The following is an 11,058-nucleotide window of genomic DNA, read 5'->3' on the forward strand; positions in this document are numbered from 1 at the left end:
AATATATGAATCTGGAAGAGTGCAGTGTATGTAAATTGGTGTGAATGCTTCAGCTTGGGCTCTTCTAGTTCAGAAGTTATAGGCTTTCTGTCATTTCCAGCTGCTGTTATTATACTTGGATAGCACTGTGTGAGGCTACACCAAAGAATGTGTATTCTTTGCTTTTTTACAAAAGAAGTTTAAAAGGTCTAAAACGACTTTTTCTTCTGTTCAACTGCCTGTAGAATTCACATTTTACTAATATTTTGTGCTTCTGGTTCAAGTAAGAGTAAGGATTAATTGAAGAAATAATTATGTGGTCATCCAACTATTTACTAAAGCTTTTCACTTCGCCTGTTAGAGATGCTGTGTTATTTAATAAGGATTAAAAAAGAGGTTTAATAAAACAATGTTTCTAGCAGGCAGTTTCTCTGAAATGCACAGAATGAGAGTGAATCCATAAGAAAAGCCTAGATTAGTTTGTTGGGTTTTTTTTATCATCCTGAATTTAACAACCCTGTTGAAATGATGGTGGGAACAGCTCTTGATTTCTAGTGGGACTTAGACCTCAGTCGTCTAGCTGCCACTTTTTGAAATCAGGTGAAATAATAGGTATCATATTTAAGTGCTGTATTTAGTGTGCCCCTTCGTTTCTGCACCTCCTAAATCTTGAGGGTCAGCTCTTCATGCGGAGGACTATGGGTATATGAATAAAGTTGCCTTTTAAATACAGACATCTGGCTTGTCCAGGTGTGCAGTTACTGAGGATGTTTGCAATTTTGCATGCATCACTAGACCTGACAAATCGAGAATTTCTCTCTAAATGTCTTTTTCCGACTGTTTCCTGCATAAGGATACACCGAGGTCCCATAAAAACTTTTAGACAGTGTTGCATGCAATAATGTAAAACATATAATAATGTCTAAAATAATAAGTCTTTACTTGAAACCTTACTGTTTACATTAAAAAAAAAAAAAAGCGGATTTCTTTCTGTGTTAACTATGCTAGCATTGCAAATTTACTATACTGTCAAATGTATATAACAGTGTATACCAATTACACAGCTTGGACCCACTATAGGATTCAGTATATTTCCTGTCTGACTCAGTTTTCTGTAGCATATAGCAAAACATGTGCCAGCTAAAAGTGCCTTTTAATTTTTTTGGGTATTTTTTCTGCTTAGGTTTGTCACTTTTATTAAAGAAATGTGTGTTCTCTGGCTAGTCACTGGCATCACCCATTGCAAAGCTTACTGTGTCATTTTAATGTCATTTGAGAACTCAAAAAGATTCCTGCAATATCTATAACTGTTTTTCTCAGGTAACTGAAGTGCCACAATGTATTTTTATCTTAGTGGTCCAGTTGTGCATTTGTCTGGTCAATGTTTCTCACTTCCCTTTTACTAAAAAGGAATGAAAAGTCTGTAAGAGACATTCAAAGATGTCTCATCCCTCTAGCTTGGTTCCTGCAGTTGCTTGAAGAAAACACATGGGATCGCAGGCTTTGAAGGAAGAATATGATGCATTTTGACTGTTTTTTGGTTGGTTGGTTTTGTTTTGTTTTAATTTGTTCTGGTTTGGTATGGCAATATAAACTTTAGTTTACAGTTGTTTCCAGTCTAAGGTTGACTTTGCCTATGCTGACTTCAATATGCTGACAGTAAGAGTTTAGGCACAAATACTGGTTCACTTTTCTGTGGGACTTAAAGAGAAAGTTGGGACTTAATTTTATAAAAAATAAATAAAATGTAACGATGCCACCATCTGGAGTAACTAGTGTATGTGTTGTGTGTGTTTGTGTGTAAACTCTATGCCATGGCCCTACATGATAGAAATAGGTTTCTAGAGAACCTGTTTTGTTGGGCTAATATATGCCTGCCTGTGTGTGTTCTTTTTCTTGTACAGCCTATACAGTATTAAGTGTTGGTTTTAAAGGCATATGTTTACCTCACTGGGGAGAGGGATTGCAAAGTATTGAAAGCTTTCAGTATGTGGTTCAGCAGCTTTTCAGTAGGGTCATGATGCTGGGAATTTATTCAAACGCAACTGACACATACAATTGAATTTCAAAATAATTTATTTTCGGGAATAATAGCATAAAATTACATTCAGCCCAGAAGACCCTTATGAAAATGTGAACCCTTTGTTGTTCTAAATTGAAGTTCTTGGAGTCAGCACATAGTGACTACTCCTTGGTGGATTTTTTTGTTTATTTTGAGGCACATGGATATTGATCCTCACTAGTGAGGACCCCCATAATGGCTGGGAATGGATCCTGGGCTGAATTAGTCAGATCTACTCTTGGAAGGAAAGGATGAGCCAGTCCCTAGGCCCTCTCCAAAACTGTGACTTAATATGAATGCAAATGAAAGTATTGCTTGGATCTCCACTGAGATTATGCCATCCTGGTATAGTTCCTGTGCAGTGGTCTTTGCTCTTCGATTTTAATTTTTAGGTGAAAAGAAGCATAGAAGTTTGTTACTCAAAGCAACAAGGCTGAAAAGCTACTTCTTGCTGCTTGGACTTGAATCTGAGATGTCCGGACAATCTCAATATATCAAAACACTCAGTAGTTCCTTTATTTTAAGCAGATATAGGAATAAACTAGTGCCATGTCCAGATAAATCAAGAACCAAGTTACAACTCTTTAGAGCAGAATTGGTAAAGCAGTGAAATGTAATGAAAAAGGGGATTCATCGGAGTAATACTGAGGCTTCAATGCCTTCACCCCCTTAAAAAAAAAAAAAAAAAAAAAAAAAAAAAAAAAATCAAGTTCCTGTGAAGAAACTATCCTGGGGTACCCATGAGTGTGACAAAGGGGTCTCAGACAACTGGCCATTGCCAACTGGCCACCAGACACTTCAACACCACTGACTCCCTGCTGGGACAGTTGGCTGCCAATTGGCAACTTGTTCACCCTTCCATGTGGCATCCCACTGCTGCCTCTCCCTGAGCATGCCAAGCCCTGCAAAGCTCTTGATCATCGGCGGGGGCTTTGCATGGCACCACGGGGAGGTGGAGGAAGGGCTGACAATGACCTTGTTGACTGCACAGAAAAGCAGCAGCACTGTGCCAGGCAGGGAGAAGAGGTGGCACAGTGCTGCTAAATGAATGTCATCTGATGACTGGTGGTCGGTTGTCCTAGTGGGGAGTCAGTGGTGTTGAAGTGTCCAGTGACCAGTAGTCCCTTTCCCTGACAGAAGAAATTTATGGATATTGTCAGGGGACGGGAGGAAGCAAGATGGGGAGTAAACCTCACCCATGTGCACATCTTTACCAGCCAACATGTAATTGTGGGCTATAGTGTATGCAAAGCCTGTCTCCTAAAAAACTTTGAAGCTAGAAATTAAGACAAAATGATAGGTTTGATTCCTTTAGTATAAATGGTCTTTTTACATCCAGCTTAGTGACTGGTTTATTTTTGATACTGTATAGCTTCCCAGCAGTTAAGTAAGCACAAGTAATTCTGGTGTAGAAAACTGATCCAGCCTTGGAGGGAGGAACAGTCCTTTGGTAGGGACTTAGAAACTTCTGGCAACATAAATGAAGCATGGCAAATTGTTTGAATTAGGAACACTCCTAACATATGAAAGTTTTTTTCTGTGGTTTGGGCTGCGTCCATCTCTTGTATTAAAGAATCACTACACTTCCGCATACAAGTCAGGCTTTAGGCTTCTGGGCAAGATGAATCTTCCAAAACCGAAGTAGCTGTTTTGTTTCTTGCTACATTTGTGTGTATTTTATATATAGATAAATGTTTTTATCTTGGTACAACTGCTACTGTTACTCATAGCTGTTGGGAGAGTGTCATGATGCATCCTGTCAAAGATGCTCTGACAGAGCAATACTCCTTTTCAGACATAAGGCTAGAAAAACAGCTTCACTCTCTGAAAGATGTTTTCTTAGAAGAAAATGTGGGGAAAAGTTCTGTCCTTGTCATCTTTGCAGCACAACTATTTCATTTTTTTTCTCAATGGAAACAATGTGACTTCATAAGGTGTTATTTAGAAGAAAGGAAATGTTCCATCTAAAGCATGTATTCCCCTTTTTTATTCTATTTTTTTTAAATTTCATTTCATTCTCAGCTGAACTTTGATACTGCTCACTGAGGAGAATGTCTGTCCTGCACACACAGATACAAATCTGTGCTGAAGGGAACATGGATCAGCTGGAGAGGTGGAGGGGAGTATCCTGTGTCTCCTCTCCCATCAGAGGAGAGAAACAAGGAAAGGTAGTGCAAAGGGGGTCAAAGTTTGCTGTGTATGACTGATTTCAAGGAAACTGAGCCCTACTGGACAAAAGAGATTTACAGGCCTCCTGGATGTATTTAATTTCCTTTGGAGGCTTTTTGTTTTGAATATTTTTTCCTTTTTTTTCCCCTCCCTTTTTTTCCCCCCCCTTTTTTTCCCCTTCCTTTCCCCCCCCCCCCTTTTTCTTTCTTTCCTTTTTTTCTTTCCATTTTTTTCTTTCCATTTTTTCCTTTCCTTTTTTTCCTTTCCTTTTTTTCTTTCCTTTTTTTTTTCCTTTTTTTCCTTTCCTTTTTTTTTCCTTTTCTTTTTTTCCTTTTCTTTTTTTCCTTTCCTTTTTTTCCTTTCCTTTTTTTTTTCCTTTCCTTTTTTTTTCCTTTCCTTTTTTTTTTCCTTTCCTTTTTTTCCTTTCCTTTTTTTCCTTTCCTTTTTTTCCTTTCTTTTTTCTTTCTTTTTTCTCTTTACTTTTTCCTAAATGTTGAAAGGAGGGTGAGTTCATGAAAGGTGCTCCCTGGGTACATCAGGGATTCTGCAACAACTTCAGCATTCCTGCTATTTTTCCCAGAAGGGTTAAATATGAGTTTTTACCACAGCAGTACCTTTGCACAGCCACAGCCCCTCTGCAAACAGAGAAGAAAACTGTGCTTGGCTCAGTTACACCTGGTTGATTGTCTTTGAAAATGTTTTCTCCCTGAGGCTTGCTGTGTGCCTGACAGGTCTCCATCAGCCAGCAAGAGCATCACCTCCTCTGTTGCATGTGACTTTTTCCTTAAGAAATGCAGGAGTTTTAAGTGGTCTTAGGCCTTCCTCTCCCACAGGCTTTTCCTGCTCAGACTGACCTTCTCCCCAATATTTGGTAAAGGTCTTTGGAGTGGTGGGTGCTCATTTCTGAATATTACATGAGGCCATCACTGGTGCAGAAAGGCTGCATCCACCGGTGGGTGGTTTGGGCAAACGGTGTGAGAGATGAGGGGATATTTACAGCTTAGGGGGTACCTGCTCAGATGAAACAAGGGCAGGTTGGAGGTGCAGGAGCATGTCCAAAGAAGAACATTAAAGCTGGTGAAGAATCCAGAAAACATGTTTTATGAGGAGTGGCTGAACAAACTGGGGTTTGTCTGGAGAAAAGAAGGCTGAGGGGAGACCTTGTTGCTCTCTACAACTACCTGTAAGGAGGCTGTAGCAAGGTGGGGGTTGGTCTCTTCTCCCAAATAACAAGTGATAGGAGAAGGGGAAATGGTCTTGTTACAGAGGAGGTTTAGATTGGATATTAGGAAAAATGTCATCTCCAAAAGGGTTGTCAGGCACTGGAACAGGCTGCCCAGGGGAGTCATTGGATCACCATTCCTGGAGGCATTTAAAAGCCTGTAGGGCTGTGGTGTAGTGATGGATTTGGCAGTGTTAGGTTAATGGATAGACTTGATCTTAAAGGTCTTTTCCAACCTAAATGATTCTATGACTTCTCTTTCTCAGCGGCAACTGTATTAAATATCCTGAACCATTGCCTCTTGCTACTGTGGTAAAAGTGTCCCTGCCTTTGATTGTTCTTTTAAGGATTGAAAATTTTAACAGATGGAACCCATACAGACAGCTTCCTCCCTACATGAGATTAGTCACAGCAAGGCATCTATTAAGTATATGTGTATAATTCTAATTTTCCACACAGAAGAACCTGGCCTTAAGTGAGATTCACTGCTTGGTCTCAGGAGTATGAACTGCAGACTCCTGAGCCCAATTGTTTTAGCATCTGCTTCAAATTCATCATTGCAAATGCTTCTGATTTGAAAGGTGTTTGGTTTTTGGTTTTGTTTGATTTTTTTTTTTTTTTTTTAATTAAAAGAGAAGCAAATCAATGATGTGTTTCTCCTCTCAAAGTGCTACTGTTATTTAATTGATGGATTCTGGAAAAAATAATCTGAAAAAAAAAATGCATTAATGTCCTGTAACATACAGTGAACTGTGAAGCCAAGGAGTAATCAGGTAAAAATTACTGCTCTACAGTTTAGGCTGCTAAGTAGAATTTTGTTCCTACTAAACCACACGTTTACACTTGGGGAGATGAGGCTTTCAGCTTTGGAGACCAGCACATCCACCAGTGCCTTCTCACACTGCAGAAACTATTTGAATTATCCTACTTAAAAAGGAATGCAGCTTTTGGTGAGTTCAAAAGCGAGGACTTTAAAGATAAATGCTGGGATGTTTTTGTGTAAGAATAACCTTTGTAGTGAGATAAAAACCCCAAAGTTTGAATCTTCATAGATACCATGTTTCCACAGTAAATGACAACTGTTCTACTTTCTGCCATATTAAGCCTGCTTGGATATTTGGTTATGACTTCCACAGCTTTATGCTTTTCCATGCAAAACCTTGAAAATCTTCATATACTTTCCCTTTATTTGTTTTCTTAAGTTACTGAATGTTGGCTTTTTATTTAATAAGTGGTAAATCTAAAAAATATGCAAAGGCATGATGAAATCTTTTTGAGACTGCCCTGTGAACATTCGATGCCTTAGCCTTTCAGTACAATTAAAAAAAAACAAACACAAAACCCAAAGAAGGCAGCAAGCCTTTCCATCTTCCTCTTCAATTTCTTTTCTTTGGGTTAAGAAAAAGTTTCTAAATTTCTTACACCAGCCTAGCAAAACATATGGGTTCCTATATCCATCTAATATCCTAGAAGACAATATTTTTCCTTGCCTTTTTCCTGAGGAAAATTGTCAGTTTACTTGTGTATTCTGACATTTGATTTTTGGCTGATCAGTTCTGCAGATCAAACTCCTGTGTGTTCTCCTCAGGGATTTGTGGCCACAACCTTCCCCCACCCCCCTCACCCAATTCTCTTTCTACTGTTGCATTGTAATATCTTGTCTCCCTTGTCCACTGCAAGATTTACACCCAGCAACCAAGGCTGGGGTGAAATAATTTTAACCTCTGTCTGCAACATCTTTCTTACCCTGGTCACACCTGATCCTGCTTGGTTTTCAGCAAAGCTGCTGGGTGAGTTTTGCTACAGCAAGGTCCCCAGGCTTTGCTGTGACGAAGCTGCTTCAGCATCAAATAAGTGGCAGTACTTGAAGTAATTGTTTACTTATCAAATAGGTGGAAATAGCTAGTACTTGGCAAAATATTAATATACATGGGAATAACTCAAATTATTCTGGAAACGATTGCTTCTCTTGACGTGAACGACCTCTTGTATGAGTAATACCTCGTTAGGCACCAAATGAGATGGACGTGTGCAGAACAATGAGCAAGTTCTATGAACAGCGTAACAAATTGTGTTGCTACCAGAAACCCCTTTCAAAGATAAGCTTTACAGAATATGTAATTGCTTCACTGACATTTACCACAGGAAAAATGCCTCCACCAATTCACACTTTGCCTTAGGAGATGCAATGGTGATGACTCCTAGGCTTTCTGTCACCCAGGAAAAAAATAGATGTGCCATTCCTCTTCCTACTACCTCAAAGGAGAAAAAGATGATGAGAATAAAGCATCCCTTTGCTCTTGAAGGCTCAGATACCAATTTTAACTTTAATAATTAAAGGTGAAACCTGCTGCTTATTATGAGGGTGTATAGTTTCCTGTATGATTTCCTTGTGAAGTAATTTAACCTCGTTCTGGTATTTCATTGTCTCACATGAACACGAGCAGGATCCTTTTTCCTGTTTCAGGAGCTGTATATGAAGCTTTCTCTCTTCCTGAAAAACCACAAGCACTTGTCTTTCCTGCCAGCATTCCAGAAAAGCAGCAGGTAGGCAGGCTGTGCTGGGCTTTTGGGGATGATGAGGAAAAGGTGTGCTGCCCTAGGCACTCCCAAGGCAGCAGTTGCTTTTGATGGCATTAGTTAAATTTAATATCCCTCTGCCTATTGAGTCTGCACTCTTGGCCATGGTGGTTAATTTAATCACTGTTCTGCACTAATCTTTGCCTGCAGAAGATGTTTAGATAACTTTATGTAATAGTAAAAATATATTACCTTTGTCAACATTAATAACGTAGGGTGGGCTCAGAGCTGGAGCCCCACCTTTTGAGTTTTGTCTAAGAAACTGATCACATCTAGGTCACAGCTGGGAAAAGCAAGGCAAGGAGGAGCTCTTCAGCACAGCCAGAGGGTGGATTTCTGCCTGGGTGTTTAAATTCCATTCCTTTCCACCAAGCTATTGCAGTAATAGTATTTGCTGCAGTTACAGCTGCTGTCATGATTGTGGTAAATGTACTAACCCTGCTATGAAATTAATGGTACGGCTCATGCATGATGATGTAATGGAAGAAAGGTCTTGTTTCAAGGTTTCCAGGTAACCTTCATTTTCACATTTTCTTGATTTTTTTGTGGAGTGGTGCTTTATAGCTTTATTATCTCCTGCTTTGTGAATGTGTGTGTTATCTTCCCTTGTGCAGGATTCAAACCTGAAGTCCCAGAACTGCAGTGTCTGTAGTACTCACGTGTCCTTTACATCACTTTCACTGTCCTAATGCTGACATCTCTGGGTGTATGTGGTGCCTGGGTACTCCGGAGCCCTGCTTGTGTCCCAACATCTGCTTCTAAACCAGTTCCCCACAGCGGTGCTCACAATGCCTGGGTGTCTTTGCCAGTGAATAAAACAGCATCAGTGTCTCTGGGATGTGACCATGGATAGAGCAGAGATATTATGACTTGGTGTTCTTTTGCATTTTCCCTCTCTTTTTTGAGAAAGCTGGATTTTCCCTGCAGCTCAGGGGAGCAAGTCAGTGGGAACTTGCATGTGAGGTGGGCAGTGGGTGAGAAGGGCTGGCTGCTGTGGTCCCTGCCTGTTTTCTCTGCCTGAGAAGGCTTGATTTCAACAAAGAACAGACTGTCTGGACAAAGTACAGTTTAAGACTCCAGGCATGTGTAATGCCTTACTCCTCTAGTTAGCTGAACTCCCAGTGCTGTGGTTGTGCACCTCAACACCAGACTTGAGGAGTAGGAAAACCTAGCAGATCAACAGGTGGCTAAGGGATTGGTGCCACAGGCGGAACTTTGGGTTTTTTAAGAGCTGCTGGAGGTCTCAGGTGAGGCCAATCAGCTAATAAGGGGGCGGCACCCAGCACTGCCAAGAGGGATAGAAAGGCCTTCGAAGAGCTGCATGACCTCCTGCTGCTCATCTCAAGTGAGGCCAACCAGCCGTTAAGGGGGCGGCACCCAGCGCTGCCGAGAGGGATAGAAAGGACTGCAAAGAGCTGCACGACCTTCATCTGCTGGTCTCAGGTGAGGCAAATCAGCATATAGTAGGGCAGCATCCAGCACTGCCGAGACGGATACAAACTGCTGCGAATAGCTGCACGATATCATGGTGCTGGTCTCAGGTGAGGCCAATCAGCTGATAAGGGGGCGGCACCCCACTCTGCCAGGAATGATAAAAAGGGATGCGAAGAGCTGTACGACCTCCTGATGCTGGTCTCAGGTGAGGCCAATCAGCTGAAAAGGGGGACGGCACCCCGCACTGCCCAGAGGGATAGAAAGGCCTGTGAAGAGCTGCAGGACAATTAGCTGATGGTCTCAGGTGAAGCCAATCAGCTGTTTAGGGGGCAGCAACCAGCACTGCGGGGAATGATAAAAAGGTCTGCGAAGAGCTGCAGGATCTCCTGCTGCTGGTCTCAGGTGATGCCAATCAGCTGTTAAGGGGGCGGCACCCAGCACTACCGAGAGGAATAGAAAGGGCTACTAGGAGCGCCAGCGATCAGGAGTGTGTCAAACAGCAGCATGCAAACAGGAACGGGGCACTGAAGTTAGCGAGGCAATTCGTGCAGGCTGGTGAAGCAGGAAAGGCACCTCCCTGCTCTCTTGAAGGAGCAATGGTCTCCAGGAAAAGTGAAACCTCTTTTTGTTAAGATGCAGCATCTGTCCTCACAGACGGAACCTGTTTAGAGGAACAGCAAGAGGGACGTACCTGTCCAGGCCTCTGGCTGTGTAGAGTGTCTGAGCCTTGTGTTAGCACCAGAGGACAGTGAGAGTGGGGTCTTTGTGCGATGCGAGCAGATGAATGACTTGCTATGCCTGGTGGCAGAGATCAAGGAGGAGGTAGGGAGACTAAGAAGTATTAGGGACAGTGAAAGGGAAATTGACTGTTGGAGTCACACCCTTTGGAACCCAAAAGAAGTCCAGAAGGAGACCGTGAAGCTCTGCCCCTCCTGCCGTCAGGCTGTTTGAGCAAACCAGGTGGATGGGAGGGAATAGAAACAGGTCTCTCATCAGAGAGGCAAAAGAATCCCCTCCCAACCCCCACCATCTCCCCAGGTGCCCTTAGAGAACAGATATATGAGGCCCTGGAATCAGAGAATCAGGCAGAGAACAGACAAGAGGAAGATCTGTTTGGATGGTCTCCTGTTCACCTCCGGTCTATCAGACGGGTTACAACTACAACTACAAAGAAAAAAAGAAGGGTAGTTGTAGTTGGTGACTCCCTTCTGAGAGGAACTGAGGGCCCTATATGCTGACTGGACCCACCCCACAGAGAGGTCTGCTGCCTTCCTGGGGCCCAGGTGAGGGATATTAGTAGGAGACTCCCCCAGCTAATTGGGCCCTCTGATTATTATCCACTGTTGGTAGTCCAGTCTGGCAGTGATGACATTAATGGAAGAAGTACTAAACAATTAAATGAAGTCCTTTTTAATTGTCTTAGTACTGGGCACTGGGTCGTTTAGTTGATGGGTCAGGAGCACAGGTGGTGTTCGCCTCAATTCCTGCAGTAGCAGAGATGAATGAGGAGAGGAGCAGGAAAACCTATCATATCAATAGGTGGCTAAGGGATTGGTGTCACCAGCGGAACTTTGGGTTTTTTGACCGTGGGCCAAATTTTATCAAACCTAGT

Source organism: Heliangelus exortis, chromosome 2 (genome assembly GCF_036169615.1).
Source record: "Heliangelus exortis chromosome 2, bHelExo1.hap1, whole genome shotgun sequence".
Lineage (NCBI taxonomy): Eukaryota > Metazoa > Chordata > Aves > Apodiformes > Trochilidae > Heliangelus > Heliangelus exortis.